The following is a 6,183-nucleotide window of genomic DNA, read 5'->3' as shown; positions in this document are numbered from 1 at the left end:
CACGGCTATCCAGACCACTACAACTCTGACTTCTCCAACTCCAGACCACGGTTATACAGACTACCAGAATTCTGATCTCTCCAACCCCAGACCACAGCTCACAGACTTAACTATTCTGACTTCTCCAATCCAAGACCCTGGCAAGTATCTACTAACCCACTCTCTCCAACCCAGACCCGGCTACGTTGACAATCCGCCTGCCAAGCACGCTTCCGCTGCTGTGGGAGCGTGGTTTCCTACTTCCCCACCTCAGTACTGGGGTCCTGTCTTGCTCATGGGCAGCGCAAGCATTACAGTATGCTCAGCCCAACGAACATAGACCCCCCTGTGGTGGGCCAAGCCCTGTCTTCAATCTCTGAGCATTTCCAATATTTGGATAGCCAGATTGCTTCTCTTACTCAAGATTTGGCTACGGTTTCTCTTAACCAATCACAATCCAGAATTATTAGACCTGCTACCGTGTCTGTTCCTTCCCCTGAAGCTTCTCTCTCCCTCAAGCCACGTCTACCCACTCCCAATCGATATGCCGGAGACCCCCAGGGATGTTGAGGTTTCCTCAACCAGTGTGACATACAGTTCGAGTTAACCCATTCCCGCTTTTCTTCTGATAGATCTAAGGTGGCGTATATTATTGCCTTATTAAGTGGAGACGCATTGGCCTGGGCATCACCCATCTGGGAGCTTGTTCAAGACTTTCCACGTTTCAAGAAGGAATTTAAGTAAGTATTTGGCACCCCTGGCCATAAGATTACTGCTGCCTCTTTATTTCACATTTCTCATGGTTACAGATCAGTTGCAAGATACGCTCTGGAATTTCAGACCATCGCGGCAGAGATGGGTTGGAACGATGAGGCATTATCTTCAGCTTTCTAGCAAGGACTCTCTGAGACGGTAAAGAATGAATTAGCTACCCAAAAAAAGAACCACAGTAAGGAGGATCTTATTGCCATGTGTATTAGAGCGCCATTACTCACACCCTCACATCTACTGCTCTTGTTCCCAGTTTATCTCCTTCTATTTTCCCAGCTCTTCAGGCTCCAAAACTAATGCAGTTAGGAAGTCACCAGCTCTCCCCTTCTGAGAAACAACGTCAGAGAACTGGAGGATTATGTCTTTACTGTGGACTGCCAGGTCACCTGGTGCTTCATTGCCCCAAAAAGTCAGGAAACGCCAACATCCAATGAGGTATAAGGGGATCTCATTGGGTACTATTTCTTCTTCCCCTTCTAGTAAGAGAGGTCTACCAACCAGGGTCATGCTGTCTATCTTTCTTGAGGGTCCTGGCTCCCTAGTGCCTGCCTCTGCCTTCATCGACTCCGGGGGAAGTTTTGTGGATCAAGATCCTTCTACCAAAAACAAGATTCCTCTGATCAAGAAATCAATTCCGGTGGGTCTGGAGGCTATCGACAGACGACCTCTTCAACCAGCCTTTATTTCTTTGGAGACTCCTACTATTACACTCTCTACCAGTGACGGTCACAAGGAAAGGATATCTTTGGATGTTATTCATTCACCATCTGTACAGGTAATTCTAGGTCTTCCTTGGCTCCAACAACACAATCCCCTTATTGACTGGACTGACAAGAGACCTATATAATGGGGTGTTGCCTCTGAGATTGCTCCTGTTTCCTCGGTACAACTTATCGCTGGCATAGAGACCAGTGCTCCTGCAAAAACGACACTGCCTGAAGTATATGCAGAATTCATTGATGTTTTTGATAAAGTTCGCTCTGAAACTCTACCTCCGCACCGTCCTTATGATTGCGCCATTGAGCTTCTACCCGGTGCCATTCTTCCTAAAGGCAGATCCTATCCCTTGTCCCTTCCTGAGACTAAGGCTATGTCCGAATATATTCAGGAGAACTTAAAGAGAGGGTTCTTCAGAGCTTCTTCCTCTCCAGCCGGGCTGGATTCTTTTTCTTTAGGAAGAAAGATGGTTCACTCCGTCCATGTAGGGTTTCTGCCTACCTTCCTCTCCCAAGTAATGCCTCGTGGTAAGTTATGTCCTGCACTAAGTAGAGAGCACTAACCACAATGTCGTACTTGTAGAGTCTCGGTCACACTCTCAAATATTATGAAGAGTATTGTGAGATTATTTTAAAGAAAGGTCACTCAGAGTTTGTATAAGATAAGGTTTGTCATTTATTGTATCACAACAATATTCAGAAATATCAGAAATATCACAACAAGCTTCTTATAAGCTGATGGCTAGCAGTTACAGTATGTTACCAATCCATTCCTAACGATGCAGAGATTATATAGCTAATATGCATTGTCATACTCACAAACAAAAAGATATTATGATAGGTCAGCCAGTCCCAGCTCAAGTCTCATCTGTGTGACTTCACACCTAAGTTCAGTTCTGAATCAACATGGAGTCATGCAAACCTATATAGTATCTCATAGTTTGCTGCGTACGTGTCATGTGTCCATACTCTGTGGTTAGTGACGTATGTTGTTTTTCATTAGGAATTACAGTTACTGACGTATGATATATTTCATAATTTACCGTTAGACCACGGCCTGTTTACGTGAATTAGTTCCTCTTTTTATTCGAATGTAACCTGTCCCAATATCCTGCCACTTCTCAGCAAAACAACCTATTATTTCTAAGACAAGAAAAGCCAGGATTTTAACAGTATACGCTAAGCTATACTAGGCCTTATAATGATATGTGTACCTGTGACCTGTATTCATTATACGTTATATGCCATAAGATACCTGTAATCCATAACACATGTATAGACTATAGACAAAATAACCCTGAAGAATCGATACCCCTTGCTTCTCATCTCTGAATGGTTTGATCGGCTACAAGGATCTTCCATTTTTTCCAAACTTGATCTCAGTGGGGCCTACAATCTCATATGCATCCGACAAGGGGACGAATGGAAAACTGCCTTCAATACGAGAGACGGCCATTACGAATATTTGGTCATGCCGTTTGAGCACTGTAATGCCCCAGCTGTTTTTCAAGAATTCGTGAATGATATTTTTCGGGACTTTCTTAACATATTTGCAATTGTCTACCTAGATGATATTCTTATTTTTTCTAAATCTATATCCGAGCATATCCAGCACACCAAGTTAGTTCTCTCCCGTCTACGTGAAAATCATCTTTATGCCAAAATGGAGAAATGTCTTTTTCATCAAACATCCACTTCTTTCTTGGGATGCATTATCTCAGATAAGGGTTTCTGTATGGATCCTGATAAACTTAAGGCCGTTATAGATTGACCCCAACCCGCTTCTCTTAAGGCAATTCAATGGTTTCTTGGCTTCGCCAATTATTATCGTAAATGTATCCGTAATTAATCTGCCACACTAGCTCCCAACACTGCCCTGATGAAGAAAGATGTGGACAATTCCTCTTTGGTCTCCTGAGGCTTGCCAGGCTTTCGAAACCCTTAAGAAAGTGTTAGTCTCTGCTCTTATCCTATGCCATCCGGACCCTAAACTTCCTTTTAAATGGAAGTAGATTCCTCGGATATTGGAGCAGGACCTGTACTCTCACAGAGACTAGCCCTTAGGATAAATTACAGCCTTGCGGGTTTTTCTCAAATAAATTCTCCCCCGCAGAACAGAACTACGATGTTGGCAACAGGGAAGTCTTGGCCATAAAACTTGCTCTGCAAGAGTGGAGACACCTCCTGGAGGGTACTGAGAATCCTACTTCAATTCTTATGGACCATAAAAATGTATTATACTGTATATCGAAGGTGCCCATCGCCTCGGCTCCCGTTAGGCTCGCTGGGCATTGTTCTTTTCCAGGTTCAACTATATCATTTCCTACATTCCTGGTACTACGAATCTAAAGGCTGATGCCTTATCCCATCAATTCGTCAGTAAAGAACAAATCCGAAGACATTCCTGAGACTATTCTTCCCACCAAATACGTCATTTCAGCTAACTCTTTTGATATTCTGGACAAGATCTTGGAGGCTCAGACGCTTATTCCCAAGGTTATGGAGGTGCCGGAGCGTCGTTTGTATGTTGCACCTCAATTTCACCTGAAAATTCTTGAGTGGGGTCATTCTTCTAGGTCTGCCGGTTACCCAGGTACAAAGAGGACTTTCGAGTTGATCAGACGCACTTTTTGGTGGCCTTATATGTCTAAGGATATCAAGGAATTCATCAACTCCTGTTCCATCTGTGCTCGAAATAAGTCTGCCCGCAACAAGCCATCTGGTCAGCTTTGTCCCTTACCCATTCCGGATCGACCGTGGACCCACCTCTCAATGGACTTTTTATTGTTGAGCTTCCTGTGTCTCATGGGATGAATACTATTCTCGTTATTGTTGATAGATTTTCCAAACAGGCCCATTTCATTCCTCATAAGGTTCTTCCTAATTCTGCCACTTTGGCAGATATTTATATCAAAGAAATTTTCCGTATTCATGGAGTCCCACTCTCTGTAGTGTCCGATCGGGGGTCACCGTTCGTTTTGAAATTTTGGCGTGACTTCGCTCAAAGGTTAGAGATCAATCTTCTTTTTTCTTCTGGGTATCATCCCCAAACCAACAGTCAAAACGAATGAACAAATCAGTCACTAGAGCAATAGCTGCAATGCTTTATTTCGGATGCACAAGATGACTGGGTGGAATTACTCCAATGGGCCGAATTCGCTCACAACTCACTGTCACGGTAGCTAGTGAGAGTTTATAATAATAAACACCAAAATATCTGGGTTGAATTGAACACGACTTAGATATAATAAATATAGTTTATTCCTTAAAGAAGGTGAACACACAAGATATACAAATAACAGGCAAAATATAGACACTTAGGGATTGGGATGTTGAAGTAATCAGGAACAGGATTAGCAATTCATACAGCAATCAGACATCAAGTAGTTGGTAAAGTTGAAGACACAAAAGACAACTGAGTATAGGACTGACACTGGTTTATATGTAATTCCAGTCCTATACCTTATTATTGAGTGCAGGTAATTGGAGAACAATTACCTGCACCCAATCTCTCCTTGCCACCTCACCTGAGGGGCACCGTAATACCTGCCCACTGGGTGGGTATTATTCTAATCAGGGGGTTTATTTCCTCAGCCCCCCTCCCACAAGACTGGCATCTTAAAGTCTGGCTTGGCCAGGAAACCCTTTGTTCCAAGGTGTGAATTACAACACTTAACATCAAGCACCCATGTCTTGCTTTCTTTTGTGCTAGAACACACAAGCAGGGCGGGGACACCTTTGATCAGGGGTTTATGGTAGACCACTTGTCTCCCATCCTGAGCATTACCATACCATATGGGCTCTGAGTTTTTATACCAGACCCAAAATACAATTCATTCTTTAATACCTTCATATATTAAAATAATCCATTCTGTGGGTCTGAGCGGGCTTAAATTTGCCAGTCCCTCATGCCGGAGGTGACTCTCCATGGTGGCAAAGTTTCAGCTCTCCACGACCCCCAGAACCAGAGATACACAAAACAAGTTTAAATCCATTCACTCTAATGCAGGATTCTCCGCCATAGCTGAAATAAATCTCTGCTGATCACTCTCCCATTGAAATCAACGGGCTCTGCTACTATAGGCTTTCAATGGAGCAACTCCGCCATTGAAGTATATGGGCTCTGCCGCTATAGTCTTTCAATAGAGCAACTCCGCCATTGAAGTCTATAGGAAAACCACACTTCTTTACATTTGCCCATACTCCGTCTGGTTGTTCGGGAAGGGCTGGAAATGGCCATGCAGTCATGCCGGAACAGTGACTTCATGCGACCCAAATCCCAGCCCTCACAGAACCGGAGATATGGACTTACACATTTTACACTTTCGGACTTAGCCGTTTTAACGCCACGCAGCTTTTCCCCCATTGGAATTCATATGGCCGGCGCCACCATTGGAAATGCATGGGGCCGGCGCCTCCATGGGATTCAATGGGGCCTCCGCTCCGCCATTAGAGTCAATGGCGCGACCCTCGTGGCGAGCTCGACCCTTTACGGGGGTCCCTCATTCCCGGACCCGGTGGTGGTCGAGTGTGGGGGTTCCTAGTGTCTAAGGGCAAAAATAATTTTATTTCTGGGTGCCCTAGAACCTAAGGTTCCCACACCAATTGTGATTGAACTTGACCGGGTAGTGATCAAAGCTCTTTTTAAGAAAATGTTTCCGCTCTTGCGGTTTGGATGGCTGCCAACCCGTTCCTGGAGGTTGGCGTCGAGGAATCC

Source organism: Ascaphus truei, chromosome 15 (genome assembly GCF_040206685.1).
Source record: "Ascaphus truei isolate aAscTru1 chromosome 15, aAscTru1.hap1, whole genome shotgun sequence".
Lineage (NCBI taxonomy): Eukaryota > Metazoa > Chordata > Amphibia > Anura > Ascaphidae > Ascaphus > Ascaphus truei.
This window is presented reverse-complemented; position numbering follows the sequence as displayed.